Source organism: Rhineura floridana, chromosome 9, assembly GCF_030035675.1.
Source record: "Rhineura floridana isolate rRhiFlo1 chromosome 9, rRhiFlo1.hap2, whole genome shotgun sequence".
Lineage (NCBI taxonomy): Eukaryota > Metazoa > Chordata > Lepidosauria > Squamata > Rhineuridae > Rhineura > Rhineura floridana.
The window spans coordinates 76,830,923-76,848,366 of NC_084488.1; positions in this window are offsets into that span (position 1 = coordinate 76,830,923).

Here is a 17,444-nt window from a genome sequence, read left to right on the forward strand (position 1 = left end):
AAATCTAAAATCTCAGCCATATCACCTAATTGTAGTTAGCTAATATCCCCCCTGTTATAATAATTAGATGTGATAGTCCCCATTCTCCTAAATTCAAAACTATGACCTATTTTTGGAATTAAATACATTATTTTTCATAATTGGAACTGCGTTTTATGTCTGTTTTTAAGTGACTTTAATCAACCTTCTGGAAATGTTACATAACATTTCTGCAAAGGTGTTGGCTAATGAGTATAGTTAACATTTCTAGTTACATTACAGTTCACTGCTCTACAAGGTTTAAACCATATTTTCCCAACCTGGTGCCACTTGGATGTTGTTGAGCTACCATTCCCATTATGCCTGACCAATGGCCATACCAGATGGGGCTCATGGGAGTTATAGTTCAAAGGTTCAAGAGGACACTAGGTTAGGGAAGACTAAACTCTAGGCACAGAAGCCAGATATGAACTACGAGGGCTGTACTCTTGATTTAATTTTTTGTTGTAAAATTGTTGCTTTTGCTTTAGAGACTAGGACTGTTAAAATTTCACAGGAAGTTTAAAGTACAAGGGGATGATTGCTCAGGTAATTCTGTGCAGAAGGGTCAAATATTCACCCTAGAAACCTGGGGGGGGGGCATTTAACCAATAACCCACTATTCTTTTGATTGGCTAAAAAATTGAGAGGAGGGGTTTAAAATATTGTAGAAAATAGAGTAATTGTAGAGCTGTAATAGAAAAAGAGAGCATGGGTGAGGCACTGCAGCAGAAAGGAGCCAGGAGAAAGCCAGAACGGGATGCAGAACTGAACTGTGACATGCACGTAGAAACATAAGATGACCCTCATTGATCTTGCCAATGGCCCATCTAGTCCTGCATCATATTCTCACAGTAGCCAAATAGATGTCTGTGGGAAGCCCAAACCCAAGACTTGAACCTGAGTGCAACAGAACTCTCTTTCTGCGGTTTCCAGGAGCTGGTATTCAGATGCATACAGCCTCTGACAGTGGAGATAGAATATAGCCAGTGGAGTCAGGTAGAACATAGTACTGACAGAGTTAGAAAAAATAGTCTTGAACAGATAAAGTTGTATGAAATTATCTCAGTTTTTTTTATTCAGTCCTTAAGATAACTAGTCAAACTGTAAAATTACCTGCTGCTTTTCCCCCCTAAATTTTCTCAAAAAAATATTGATTTGTTGTCTTATTAAAACCTTAAGTAAAATCATAGTATTTTTTTTTTTATAAAAAGTGGTCTGAGGTTTTGTTATTCACCCAACATAACACGATGCCTTGTCATTCTTTCTAATTTAGGGAATAGATTGGGCCAGTTAAAGTCCAAAGGGTTAAGGAACTGTTTAGTAGCAGTAGCTAGAGGGGGAAAAATACTGACTTTGCCTCCCTCTCATCTTACGGTGCAGGCTAGGGAAGATTTTATCACAGCCTAATTTGTAAGGATGTTGTAAAGATTACTTAGAGAACTGATGTGAAACTTTTTTATTATTATGGAAACGCACTACATAAAATATGAATTATTATAAAGATAATTGTCTGAACTAATGTTCTCACTGTCCTTGAAAGCTATAAAGCAAGTTATGATGTCAGCAGAGTCATTTGTTAACTGTTTATTTCTGAGACCTTCAAGCAAAAGAGATTTGCTCACAGTTTTAAGGAAATAGCTTTTCTGGAGGTAAATTGATTGTGAGAAAGGACATCTTTGATAAAATACCTCTGGACTTACACAATGCCTTTAAAACCAACTTAAAATTTATTATACTTTTCTTGATTTGTTAAATGCAGTTTTGCTTAAGGGGAGGGGGGGGAATATCTTCCCAATCTGCCTTTCAGTGTTCAGAGCTGTAATGATGCCTTGCGCAGCAATGTAATTAACAGTACTAGTGATATATAGCCGTCATTGGTTTCCAGTAGTAGAAACAGAAGGCTAATGCCAGATTGCTTGTTAAAGGTATACCCGGTTGCAAAGTACACCAGATGAAACAATCCCCCAGTAACCACGTAATGAGGTAAAGACATCTGTAAGATTTTTTTTAGAACTCTGCATGTGAAGATTTAAAGTCTCAAGCTACAGTGCAGATGGAATTATTGTTATCTCTATAGACACTGTCACTGGTGACAGATCAGCCTTCCAATCAGATTCGACTGCTAATAGCTCAGACCATATTTTTCCTTAACAGAGCTAGCACATGGTGTTTCCCTCAAGTTCCTGGATACTGCCCTTCCCATAGTTATTACAGAAAAATTCAAATAAAACTTTATCTTGTAGTATCCTATGTCTTAGGGAAATTGTGGTCAAATTTATTATCAAAGAAAGCATGCATGAGGTTTAAAGGCACTGTGTGACCACATAATATAGGGAATCAATGACAGTTTAGATAGGTAGGTAGGTAGACTGACAGACAACATAGCAAAGATAGATAAAAGCATGGCTATCATATCAATATGTTAATAAGACACTTCTGAATCAGTTTTTTTAAAGAATAGTATTTATTTATTAAAAACCAAACATTTGCATAGTTGTTCTATTATACTATTTCACAATTGCAGCTAGAACTTTTTTGTCCCTCTCAGTACTACAACTCAGCGACATCCAATAAAGCTGAATGGTCTATCTAGCTCAGTACTATCTACACTGACTGGCAGAGGCTCTCCAGGGTTTCAAGTAGGGAACATTCCCAGCCCTATCTACAGATGTCAAGAATTGGACCTGAGACTTTCTACATGCAAAGCTATGGCCCCTCCCCTAGTTGCCCATGTGTCACCTCCAAATTACAGAGTCATGAATTAGGCTTTAAGTCAGTGGTTCCCAAATAGGGTTGCCAGGTTCATGGCCTGAGACTGATCCTGATAATTAGGAGAAGAGAAAGTCAGCCAAATGCAGGTGTTCTTGCAACTCTGTAATGGGAAAAACCACAAGGTGGAATTCTCCCTTCCCCCTGCACAACTTTTAAAGATACAGAAGACCTCTGGGTTGCCAGGCCTGGCCTCCAAACCTTTTTCCTCATGTAACACTTGGAAATTGCTGAAAGTCTTGGCATTTTTCTGCCTGTTGCAGCAATTACAATATCCAGTGCTATATATATATTCACTAACTGGCAAAAAACCTTGCAGTTTAAGAATGTACCTATAGCCCACAGCTATTTCTATCAAACTTTAAAAAGCAGGGAAATTGGGCAGCTATAGTGAATGCACCAGGAGTAAAGCTAAAGAAGAACAAAGCACTCATAATGCCAAAATACAATTTAAATAACATCCCAGAAGAATATAAAGATCAAATAAGGAACAGGTTTGAGGCTTTAAACTTAGTTGACAGAGAACCAGAAGAACTATGGACTGAAGTCAGGGACATTATCAGGGAAGAATGCAAAAAGACAATACCTCTTGTTAAAAAGAGAGAAAGACCTCAATGGATGACTGACGAAACTCTTAAAATGGTTAAAGAGAGAAGGAAAGCAAAAGCAAAAGGAGATAGAAACACGGTCAGAACTCTAAATGCAACTATACAATGACTAATACGTAGGGACAAAGAAAACTATTACAATAGTTATTGTATAGAAATAGAAAAGGACAACAAAATGGGAAGAACAAGAGCCCTATTCCAAAATATTAGAGAAATGAAAGAGAAATTTAAACCATGAGTAGGGATGTTGAATAATCAACAGGGAAACACACTGACTGACCGAGATGAAATAAATGGAAGATGGAAGCAATACACTGAAGAACTCTATAAAAGAGGTGACAGGATGACAGATTCATTCACGGTGGGACCGTATGATGAAGAACCAGAAATTTTAGAATGTGAGGGGAAAGCTGCTCTTAAAATTCTTGGAAGAAACAAATCACCAGGAATAGATGGCATACCAATACAGTTGCTACAAGCTACTGAGACTGAATCTGTCCAAATTTTGAGAAAAATTTGTCAAGAAATATGGAAAACTAAAACAATGGCCCACAGACTGGAAGAGTTCAATATATATCCCACTTCGAAAGAAAGGGGATCCCAGAGAATGCAGTGATTACCAAACTATTGCCTTAATATCCCATGGAAGTAAAGTAATTCTCAAGATTCTACAACAAAGGCTCTTACCATCCAAGCTGGATTTAGAAAGGGAAGAGGCACCAGAGATCATATTGCAAACATACGTTGAAAATAGAACGGAGCAAGGAATTTCAGAAGAAAATCACCCTATGCTTTATAGATTACAGCAAAGCCTTTGACTGTGAAGATTATGAAAAACTATGGAATGCTTTAAAAGAAATGGGGGTGCCACAGCATCTGATTGTCCTGATGCACAACCTATACTCTGGACAAGAGGCTACTGTAAGGACAGAATATGGAGAAACTGATTGGTTCCCCTTCGGAAAGGGTGTGAGACAGGGTTGTATTTTATCACCCTATTTGTTTAATCTGTATGCAGAACATATCATACGGAAAGTGGGATTGGACCAAGATGAAGGTGTGAAAATTGGAGGGAGAAACATCAATAATTTAAGATATGCAGACGATACCATACTCTTAGCAGAAACCAGTAATGATTTGAAACAAATGCTGATGAAAGTGAAAGAGGAAAGCACAAAAGCAGGACTACAGCTGAACGTCAAGAAGACTAAAGTAATGACAACAGAAGATTTATGTAACTTTAAAGTTGCAATGAGGACATTGAACTTGTCAAGGATTATCAATACCTCGGCACAGTCATTAACCAAATTGGAGACAATAGTCAAGAAATCAGAAGAAGGCTAGGACTGGGTAGGGCAGCTGTGAGAGAACTAGAAAAGGTCCTCAAATGCAAAGATGTATCACTGAACACCAAAGTCAGGATCATTCAGACCATGGTATGTATGGATGTGAAAGTTGGACAGTGAAAAAGGCGGATAAGAGAAAAATCAACTCATTTGAAATGTGGTGCTGGAGGAGAGCTTTGCGCATACCATGGACTGCAAAAAAGACAAATAATTGGGTGTTAGAACAAATTAAACCAGAACTGTCACTAGAAGCTAAAATGATGAAACTGAGGTTATCATACTTTGGACACATCATGAGAAGACATGATTCACTAGAAAAGACAATAATGCTGGGGGAAACAGCAGGGAGTAGAAAAAGAGGAAGGCCAAACAAGAGATGAATTGATTCCATAAAGGAAGCCACAGACCTGAACTTACAAGATCTGAACAGGTTTTATTTCTAATATCCATAAACTCCAGATCTTTTTCCAATTCCACATTTGTTCCAATCTCCAGGGCTTGTATCTTCCCTTTATTTTTTCTTTTCTCATCTCTGATCTCATTCTCCTCTCTCACAGGATCCCCTATTTCTTTAAGCTCCTGCGTCATTTTGCTCAGTTCAATTTTCAGCTCCTTACTGCCCTGTCGCAGGGTTTGTTTCGTTATCTCAATCTCATCCATTATTTTCTGAAACATAATTACTTCCAGATTCTCAGCCACTTTCTTGATTGCCATTTTTAAAACCACGAAAACAAAACAAAACAAAAATAAAGAACCACTTCTTATTTCAGCAACAATTGGGTTAATATTCCAAGCTTGATGACATCACAGTATAAACAGAGCAGCCTGCCTTATCTCTCTATGTTCAAGAATACAAAACAAATTTAGTTCCCAGCATCAAAACAGTTAGTGGCATCGTGAAGAAGCAGATTCGTCAAAATAAAATAGACCAAAAAGAGAATAGTCCCAGACAATATAATGTTCCTCGGAATAGAAATCCCTCTTCTGTTTATATCTTTAGAATGCACTTCCAGGACAGCTTTTTGCAATAGAAACAGAGATAAGCTGTTAATTTCGTGAATAACAGAGAAGAGTTATAGCTCACCCAGAAGTTCTTTAAAGCTGATTCATTTGACAAATCTCTTTTTGCTGCAACAATTTAAACCAAGTAAAAAAAAGAATAGAAAGAAGGGTGCTTGCCTGTTAGTCCGTTTTCTCTTTGAAGAAAAGATAAACGTATCGCATTAATCAGATAGAGCTTGTTCGGAAGTCCGTCCGGCATTGCTGGCTGGACCTTTTCTCATAAATTAATGAAATCCAGTCCTCCCAACAAAAACAGGCTTTTGAGGTTGATCTCTACGTTTCTCCCTGCCCGGGAGAAATTTCATCAGTCAAAAAAAAAATGTTCTGACTGATTTATATCTGAATAAGCTTCTTTTGAGGCGGGAGCCCGTCTCAAAAGCAGGCACAAGCGAAGTCACCCAAATCTACTGTTTGGAATTTAACGTTATCTCTGAAGAAATTAATGAAGATATTAGAGATAAAGTTATCAATGGCTTGGATAATCTTCTGGACTGGAATGACGTGATGGAGCTTGATATAGAGAAAATATATGGAATTAACTGCAGCCATGTGACAATGGAAAAACTCTCAAGAGATGAGCCAGTGCATTTTGTAAAAAAGAAGAACAGAGATATGACTTTACAACAATATTTCAGCAACTTATTCAGAATTGATGGCAAGAAAATATTTGGGATAGAGGAAATTCCCATCAGACTCTTATTATATGACTATGGCTATGACAGCAAGATTATTATGGAATACTGATAATGGAAGATTGGACACTGAAATTACTGGACTTAACAGGACTATTGAAGATGGAAGATGGAATTAATATGGATAATGGAATAATGGCTATTGAAATTATTGGACCTAACAGATTTTGATGAGATGGATTAATCAATATGTTTATTTGGACTATGGTTATGACAATAAGATTATTATTATTATTAACGAGATGGATTAATCGACATGTTTATTAGGAGAAAAATTGATAGATATATTTCTTAAAGAATTGAAACCTCTCTTTGACTTTTTGTGGAAAGAATAAAGTAATGTTTATGAGCTTTGATGATTAATTAAGGTAACTACTGGAGGAAAGTGATTTTATAATATAATTTAAGAGACAGGATTGTTATATATTGTAGACCTATAACTGATTTGATCTGCGACAAATGGGAAGTCAACATTTTATTTTTTTGTTTAATCATTTTTGTTTTGTTTTGTTTTTTGTCTTTGAATGTTTTATGATTTTGTTTTGTATGTTTTATGAAAATTTGAATAAAAATTATTGTAAAAAAAAAAAGATCTGAACAGGGTGGTTCATGACAGATGCTCTTAGAGGTCGCTGATTCATAGGGTCGTCATATATCGTAAGCAACTTGAAGGCACATAACAACAACAATAAACAATGTCTCAGAGAGGAGTTCAGGTCTCCTGCTCCCCTCGTGTATTCACTATAGTTGCCCAATTTCCCTGTTTTTTAAAGTTTGATAGAAATAGCTGTGGGCTATAGGTACATTCTTTAACCGCAAGGTTTTTTGCCTATTAGTGAATTTCCCTGCTTTTTAATCTGGGAGATAACAGATGGGATCCTGTGCAAGTTAGCACCAGCAGTAACAGAAATAGTTCAGCAGTGTATTTTAAATGTTATATTACCATCAAGAATGCCTTTACTTTTACAAGAGGGTCATGGCTTAGTGGCAGAGAACATGCTTTGCATGCAAACGTCCCCATATTCAATACCCAGCATCTCCAATTAGTGCTGGGAGAGATCCTTATCTGAAACCTTGTCAGTCACTACTGAGCTAGGGATGCCTATTGTTATAGGAGAAGGCATTAAAAAGGAACTTATTCTCAACCCAGCAGCAAAAAAAGAAGGAGGGGCATGGCTGTGACTATCATGAAAAGACCCTGCACTTTTTACTTTGCTACTGCACTACTAGTCACAAACAGAAAAACCACTTGGCCAACTCATTAATGTAATATGATATTACACTAACTGCAAATGTTTCATGCCCCTGCAAATGTTTGATGAAGACCTTCTGTTCTCTGCAAAAGATGAAGAGGAAAATGCCTCTTCCCTATACAGCAAAGGCTTTCACAAAAGTGGGAGGTAATGACCAACACAGCACTAATTTCAGATGGGGGTTCAACACAGGACTAATTTCAGATAGTGAGTGAGTGAGTGGTGAGTGAAAGAGATTTAAGATTAAACAACCAAGAGCTAAATTCAAGATTAAAGTGTTAAAAACAAAGTGTCGCATCAAATCTCAAAATAACTACAGCAATGTTATGAGCACAAGTCAAACAGCCACACACACTTTAAACAAAAAGTGTTTAAGCGTTTGTCATTTATAAACCACCAACATCAACCCAAACACATTAAGCCTCTATTTTTCTCCCTCCACCCATTGCCACCCTGGGCTCCTTCTGGGAGGAATGATGGGATATAAATTTAATAAATTAAAGAAATAAATGCTGCAGCTACAGTCAATTTAAAAGTTCTTTTCAAAAAATAAAAAGAAAAAACACAAAACCAAGAGACTTAACAACACTGGACTACACTTCAGGGTTGTCATACACAACTCCCTCTCAGCCCCCCCCAATATCTGTACAGCCACACTAGGCTACTTTGCAGGGCTGCTGTAACCTATCCAGCAAAATATCCACCCCTCCCCACTGCTGGGAGGGGTGGGGAGGGGAGGGAAACGAAAGACCTCCTGTTTTCTACTGCACCTGCATGATGTTATCACCCCCGGTAATGCATTTTTTAATCTATTAATTAAAAACAAACCATGCCGGGGTTTTTTACTTTAAACCTACTGAAGATGAAGGTCTGTGTTTGGGGCAAGCTCAGGGATTTGATTAGAGATACCTTACAGTCATCTCTGAGTTTTAATGAACGACAACAGGTTATGAGAACTTCTCAAGAAAAAAGTCAAAACGGCTTCTTGTTTTTTTCTCTCCTGTTTTTCACTTGAACCTGTGGATTCTCCGTGGGGGGGTTGTGTATCACCAAGAAAACTTTCAGAGTTGTAGAGCAAGCAATTCTGAATCCAACAGTATAAGACTTGTAAGTTTTTGTTTTGAATTGGGACTATACAAAGCACCAGAAAGGGGGGGTATTTTCATTTAACATGGTAGAACGTGAAAAATCCCTACTGACTACAGTATACAGCCACTCTAGTGGCTGTATAATAATTGTATTTGTATTGCTTCTTTTTTTATTCTGTATTGTATGGTATTACAATTTCAATTCCATAGAGTTCTGTATTTTATGGTATTACAATTTGAATTCAAATTCTAAGTGGTCTTCAGGGACACACTGTGGACCACCTGAAGGAAACTCACAGGCCATTGGTGGTCCCTGGAGAGTTTGGGAACCTCTGCTTTAAGTTAATGAAGTTGTGGCCTTACTTTACTCAGTGACAAGCGTCCCATAGTTTTGTTCCATTGCATGGAGCAAAGAAGCTACATGTGCAAATATTCTGTTTTCCTTGTTCATCTGCTTTATTTGCAGCTTGCTACTTAGTTCAGAAGGTGACCCAGCCACCTAAAATGACTGAGTACCTAAAAATCTTGGATATCGCATACACTATTTAAGAAAGGATATCTATAATTTCCCTTGTATCTAGGAGTAATAATGTGACAATGGACTTTATTTGTTTGAATTAAAAATGTATTTTGCTTAATTGCCTTGTTTGGTTAAAGTAAAAAGTGCTAGGCCTGTTTGGAATTGTAGCACAGTAAACTGACAATCAACTTGCTTGTGTGATAATTTGCTGACAGTTAACTTACTTGTGAGTGTGTAAAGAGAAATGCTAAGCTGCTGACATGCATTATCATTGTTTAAAGCTGCATTTGCACAATAGATAGCTGTGTTTGCAAAAATAAGGTCCCAGGCTTTTAGTTGCAATGTCCACCTGTACTGTAGAAAAGTATCAAATATTGTTGCAACATTCAAGGTGGAATAGTGTGAAAAACAAGTTCCATATATGGATATGGAAGCGAGGGGATGTTACCAGAAGAAGATGGGCGGGGATTAAAGTGATGTAATTATGATCATAATGATGCATGAATAATTAGTAAAACAAAGTTGATAAAAGACTTGGTTGTGCCTAGCTGAGTCAGAACTAGCTTGCTACTTCTCCATGTGCACGTGTTAGAAATAAATATTCTCCATTCTCCATCTTGTTTCATTCGTTCTTAAGCTCTATTGAGTGAGTATTTTGAAGCGAACCCAAGCCACTAGACCTCAAAAAGGGGCTAGGGTGTTTTGTTTATAACAATAACAGTAATAAAACAACTTACAATAACAAAAAGTAGCATGCCTTTCAAAAATAAATTTGAAAGAGATGGAAAATAAAATAGCATCAAATAAAAATTAAAAAGCAATGCATGTATATTAACATATCTCATTTTCAGACACAGATGATTAGGAGGTTACTAGGATTAGAAGGCCCAATGAGTGAGTTTTTGGGTAGTTAACTGCTTCTAATCTACATAAAGAGGAAAACATATGCTACTGTTTAATACAAGCGAAGAATTAATTAACAGTTATAGTGGTAATGAAGAAGAGCTGAGACATAGACAAATTGAGTCTGATTGGGCCTGCGCAGGCTCTTCAAGTGATTAATTGCAAGAACAGAGCATTAGCAAACGAAGATCTCTGAAAGCAGAGTTTTTAATTCTTTGCTGCAGAGGAGACCTTTTAAAAAAGAATTGTAGGACTGGGAATAGAGCCTCATTAAGAGGTTAAGGAGTGGAGGCCTTTAGCACTTTTTGCCTTAGATATTTCATTAGAGCTAGACAGGAACATTCCCTAAGCAATTTCCAGAAGGGTCAAGAACACAGTGAGAGTGGCACACCTTAGTCTTCCTTGGCTCCGTATGATGCATTAAATGGTGCATCATAAGATAATTTGCATGGAAATTTCTTCCTGAAGAAATTTCTTTGTACTTTAATACATTCAATCAATACCTCCCCAGGATTCTCCTCCTAAAATGCTCACCATCAGAGTGGGGGGGTGAAAGGCTAGGTTAAGGACATGCATATCCTTTTGGCCTAGGATTTGTGTTGTTGTTCCTGTAGACTTTTTAACATGACAAGGGGTGCAGAGAAACAGACATCATGTTGTACATTAAACCTAACCTCAAAAGAACTAGCAAAGTAAGACTCCCACTTTTATTGGATACAATATAATAAAATCAAACAGCTCTCATACACCTTAAAGTACACACAACTGCACACATCCATATCTTCAGCACACATTCTGCTGGGATATAGGTACTAGGGGTTGGTGTGCTGACCACTAGGAGGCCAGTCTAGGAGTTCAGAATGATAAAGAAGGGATGGGTTATGCAATCAGGTGCATCCTACAGCTACAAATAGATTCAGATGTCTTGCACCTCATATTGAAAAATAAAGCTGTCTTCTTCCCATGTTCTTATACTCTTCCTTCCAGCTTCCAGGAGATCATTTATTCAAGTTTCCCTCTTTCACAGTCTTTCTTTTCTTGACCACAGGCTATTGGCACAGGGTCAGAGAAATGTTTGTCCTGTAACAGCTGCAATCAGGTATGTGCTGATGCAGTTTATAAACAAAAAAAAATGTAGAGATTACCTCACTAAATTGCTTAATTTAAGGACATTGGTTAAGACCAGAAACCCATCCCAATTATCCCTTCCACCAGACTAAATTGGTACCTTGTTGGATAATAGTGACAACTGTAGATTGGAAGAAGTAATAATTGAATACAACAGAAAAAAAGGAAACAATGGTGCATCATAAATTGTCAAAAGGGAAGAGTCTGGTGTAACAGGTATAGCTATGCCAGAACCTATCCTCCAATTTACTGGAAGTTTTCTTCTTCTCTCTTATTCTCAGGATGCTTAAGAATTTCATTAGAGTTTCTTCATCATTTTGGTGGGTACTGGGTTAAGCTTACCTTATCACTGTATGGTGGCTGAAGGTGATGTGTTTATGTTTATTTCCATTCAACATTTCTCCAGTGCTCTGCAGCACCCCTCCCCCAACTGCCCACACTTTGTGATCTAAAAAAGCTCCATGGGAAGGTATATTCTGCAATCTTACCCTGAACATCAATTGAAACACAGGTCCTAGTTACCAACCACCTGGAATTGCTGCATTTGCTGATTTTGTTTTTAAGGGAAGCATTTCTTTTTATGTTGCTTTTTATATTTATGCATTAATTTCTTTGAAAATACTTCACTTAAAAAATAACAGCAAACAGCTGTTAGGCACAAAGTAGGCATGCATCCTATGCTTACAGGTTAAGTCCAGTTGATGATGTCGTGGGCGGGGGGTTCATAAAGGGCATGCACACAGAACGTCTACAGAATGCAGATCATAGGAAATGTGATTTGCAAAATGTCTCCCAAACCATTTGGCTATCTTGAAAGTAAGCAAAGTGCAACAAAATCCATGCACTCCATCCATGAAAATTTCACCAAATGTTATGTCCCATTTGAATGCAATTTCTTTTCTTAGTAGTTGACAGTTAATGGGAGGGGTGGGGTGGGGTGGGGTGGGGGTAGGGATGCCAGATCTTCAGCAAATGGCTGGAGTCTCCGGCCCCGCCCTTGCCTTTCTCACCTCCGGCCAGAATTGCCTCCATGTTGTGTAATCTCCGGGTTTCGGCTGGAGTCTCCAGATTTGGGGGGCCCTCTGGCTAGCACCCCTTAATCTCTGGACTCTCAGCTTCAATTTTTTTAAAAAAGTAAGTTTCTAGATGGTCTAGTTCCCGAGATATACACCAAAACATCAACCGCCCCCCACATGACTTTTTTTTTACAGATCCTTGCTCTAGCTACAGCTCCCATCAGCCCAATCCAGTGGCCATGCTGGCTGGGGCTGATGGGAGTTGTAGTTTTAAAAAGTAACTTTTCAAAGCTCTGACTGTAACCCTGCCCTTTCAGGATTGTAGCCAATGAAGCCAGAGTTGTGACTTGTTGATCCAGGCATGCCTAGGCTGAACGTCAGAAAATTGTGGCTTTAAGATTTTTGCAGTTTGCGTAAGTAATATGGCTTAATGTTTTTTTCCCTCTTCTGTCCAAGAGTCAGACCCTGGGCTATGAAATATAAAAGTATTTAATCCAATATCTGCTTTTCTGGGAGTAAAGCATGTACCTGGAGTAAACCCCATAAGGACTTACGTTTGAGTTTGCTGAGGTCTGTCGACTATGCAATAAAGAATTCATTCATTCATTCACATACGTTTGAGTAGACATGGTTAGGATTGTGCTGTAAATTAATGGGACTTGTGAGTAAACATAGCGCAGACTTTTGTTTGTGTTGTAAATCTTTCTCCCTCCAACCCTATTTTTAAAGAAATTAGGCAGGGTTTATCACAGTTTTTATTATGTAGGAAACTAATAATGATTTTTTTAAAAAATGAATGAAGTTTATTTATTTATTTTTATTTATTTATTATTTGATTTATATCCCGCCCTTCCTCCCAGTAAGAGCCCAGGGCGGCAAACAAAAGCACTAAAAACACTTTAAAAATAATAAAAACAGACTTTAAAATATATTAAAACAAAACATCTTTAAAAACATTTTTAAAAGCTTTAAAAACATTTTTTTAAAAAGAAAAGGTTTAAAAACATATTAAAAAGCAATTCCAACACAGACGCAGACTGGGATAAGGTCTCAACTTAAAAGACTTGTTAAAAGAACAAGTTCCTTATCACATCAGGGTACAGTTTTCCCTGGTTGAGTAAGCCCCATTGAATACATTGGGACTTGCTTCTGAGTAAACAAACATAGGATTGCACTATAAATATCTTTACAGGTTGTATAAATAATAAACATATTTGATAGTCATGCTTATATAAATATTTTCATAGAATCATAGAATAGTAGAGTTGGAAGGGGCCTATAAAGCCATCAAGTCCAACCCCCTGCTCAATGCAGGAATCCAAATCAAAGCATTCCTGACAGATGGCTGTCCAGTTGCCTCTTGAATGCCTCCAGTGTTGGAGAGCCCACTACCTCTCTAGTAATTGGTTCCATTGTTGTATGGCTCTAACAGTTAGGAAGCTTTTCCTGATGTCTAGTCAAATCTGGCTTCTTGCAACTTGAGCCCATTATTACGTGTCCTGCACTCTGGGATCATTGAGAAGAGATCCCGGCCTTTCTCTGTGTGGCAGCCTTTCAAGTACTTGAACAGTGCTATCATATCTACCCTCAGTCTTCTCTTCTCCAGGCTAAACATGCCCAGTTCCTTCAGTCTCTCCTCATAGGGCTTTGTTTCCAGTCCCCTGATCATCCTCGTTGCCCTCCTCTGAACCTGTTCCAGTTTGTCTGCATCCTTCTTGAAGTGCAGAGACCAGAACTGGATGCAGCACTCAAGATGAGGCCTAACCAGTGCTGAATAGAGGGGAACTAATACTTCACATGATTTGGAAACTATACTTCTGTTAATGCAGCCTGATATAGCATTTGACTTTTTTGCAGCCACATCACACTGTTGGCCCCTAGTCAGCTTGTGATCAACCACAATTCCAAGATCCTTCTCACATGTCGTACTGCTGAGCTAAGTATCCCCCATCTTATAACTGTGCATTTGGTTTCTTTTTCCTAAGTGTAGAACTTTGCATTTATCCCTGTTGAATTTCATTCTGTTGTTTTCAGCCCAATGCTCCAGCCTATCAAGGTCCCTTTGAATTTTGTTTCTGTCTTCCACGGTATTAGCTATGCCCCCCAATTTTGTATCATCTGCAAATTTGATAAGCATGCTCTGTACCTCCTTATCCAAGTCGTTAATAAAAATGTTGAAGAGCACTGGGCCCAGGACCGAGCCCTGTGGTACCCCACTCGTTACTTCCACCCAGTTTTGTCATGCTGTGTCCCTATAAGTATCCGATTTCATACTATGGTTGTACAATACTTCCTTTACATTTTAAGTATGCCTTGGGGTAGTCATGGTTCTCCATTGTTTTCATCCTGAGGGGCAGATAGGCTGAGAGATGGTGAGTAGCCCATGGTCACCCACTACAGTTCATAGCTCATTTCCATTTTGAAAAAATAATTAAAACAATTTACATGCAGGCAAAATTTATTAAGTGGATTCACACAATATGTGTAAAGCACATCCAACTCGCATTTAAAGCTCATGACTTCCCCTAAAGAATTCTGGGAAGTGTCATTTCCCCCTCACAGTTATAGTTCTCACCACTCTTAACAAACTGCAGTTCCCATGATTCTGTGGTGGGATTCATGTGCTTCAAATGGGTGTTGAATGTGCTTTAAATGAATGGTGTGGATCTGCCCTAGTTATGATGTTCATTCAAGAGTGAATTGAAAAGAACAATTTTAAAAGATACTTCTTACTCTTACTCATTTTTCAGACCTCTTTCTGAAGTAAAGGGTCAAATCTGTAAAAACGTTTGGAGCAGCCACGTTAAAAGATAAGGGCAGGGTATTCCAGGCAGGGGGTTGCCAACCCTGCTTGGATATGGATGTCTTTGCAGAAGAACCCTAGTCAAGGTTTACCAACAGCACAGTCCAAACTATATCTACTTAGAAGTCAGTCCTATTGAGTTCTATGGGGCTTAATCCCTTAGTAAGTGTGTTTAGAATTGCAGCCTTCAGGAGCCTCCATCTTTACTCCCCAAAGCTCCCATCTAACATCTCCACAACACTAGGCTCCTTTGTCTCTGCTGTGGCCTTCTGGTGACTGCCCTGGCCTGAAGGCACTTAACCTTTCTTGCTGAAAGCAAGTAGGCTAGATTAAATGTTCCCTACCCAGGCTCCATCTTTTAGCTAAGATTTCTATCATAATTTCCAATCAGATTTTTTTTTAATTGTATGCTCCAAGCAACTGTGATTGATGCTTAATGTATCATGCTTAATGACATCACTCGGGCCCGCCCTGTGACATCACTCGGGCCTGCCCCGTGACATCACTAGGGCCTGCCCCTCAAATCTCAGGTTTTGGAATGCTTCTGACCTGGCAACCCTAGGTGGGGGGATTTTTTTGATAATCCTGTACAAAAAGTGTTACAAATCTTAAAGTACTGGTCTTGTTCATTCTTTTGCCTACGTATATGCCACTTTCTCATGTGTGAAGAGCCATCTGGATAACCATCTCCTCTAATACTTGAAGCATCAGGTCTAAGAAATTCAGTGATTTGACTAATACAATTTATAGGTGTTTATGTGTTCATGCAGTGATAGTTGGAACTGATTGACCTTGATGATCATTCAGAAACATCTACTAGTACAATCAAAGGACACTCTAACCCACCCTCTGATTAGGGGATTATTACCAGGAATATTGTGCACCAGTGATCAAGCACTTGAAGTGGTTTTCTATTTCTTGCAAACTATTCAGGGTCACAGCATTGGTTTTAACCTACAAAACTTTAAAAGAGTGTGGGATGGGAATGCACTTGTATATCAGTCAATTTTTCTAACATCATCCTTTCTGATGTCTTGAAATTCCTATGTCATTCAGAAGACACCTGATCATTCCACCTATTCCTGCCATAAAACCAGTCTGAGGCACTCTGGGAAGGAGGTGGCCACTGAGTTCTCAGTTACTGCTTCCTAGCTGTATTGAGAGTTTCAAATTTATTTTCATTACATGTTTTGTACAGGGTTGAATATCTGAGTACAAAATACAGACATGACTCATAAATTATAAAAGGTTCATGCATACTCAAATGTATTTTAAAGGGAATGTCATTCCCACCCTTAAGCAGGGGCAGGTTTGCCTTCACCTCATGGAAGTTTGTCGCCCAAACTTTGTTTGTGGAAAGGCCACATGGGCCTATTTGGCCATTGAGGAGGGAAAGGGGAGTTGTTTTATCTGCTGGCTCCACCCCAACCGTTCCTCATTACTTTGCTGCACCCACCCTCTCTCCCAGAGCTTGGAAAAGTTACTTTTTTGAACTACAACTCCCATCAGCCCAGTCCAGTGGCCATGCTGGCTGGGGCTGATGGGAGTTGTAGTTCAAAAAAGTAACTTTTCCAAGCTCTGCTCTCTCCTTATATGCAGTGTGGGCGTAGCTAATCACCTGTGAAGGGGCTGAGTAAGAATTTTTGGATGGGATTTATAGAATCATAGAATAGTAGAGTTGGAAGAAGCCTATAAGGCCATTGAGTGCAACCCCGTGCCCAATACAGGAATCCAACTTAAATCATATCTAACAGGTAGCTGTCTAGCTGCCTCTTAAATGCTGCCAGTGTTGGAAAGCCCGCCACCTCCCTAAGTAATTGGTTCCATTGGCATACTACTGTAACAGCTAGGAAGTTTTTCTTGATGTTCAGCCAAAATCTGGCTTCCTGTAACTTGAGCCCATTATTCTATTTAACATAAGAACATAAGAAGAGCCTGCTGGATCAGGCCAGTGGCCCATCTAGTCCAGCATCCTGTTCTCACAGTGGCCAACCAGGTGCCTGGGGGAAGCCCGCAAGCAGGACCCGAGTGCAAGAACACTCTCCCCTCCTGAGGCTTCCGGCAACTGGTTTTCAGAAGCATGCTGCCTCTGACTAGGGTGGCACAGCACAGCCATCATGGCTAGTAGCCATTGATAGCCCTGTCCTCCATGAATTTGTCTAATCTTCTTTTAAAGCCGTCCAAGCTGGTGGCCATTACTGCATCTTGTGGGAGCAAATTCCATAGTTTAACTAT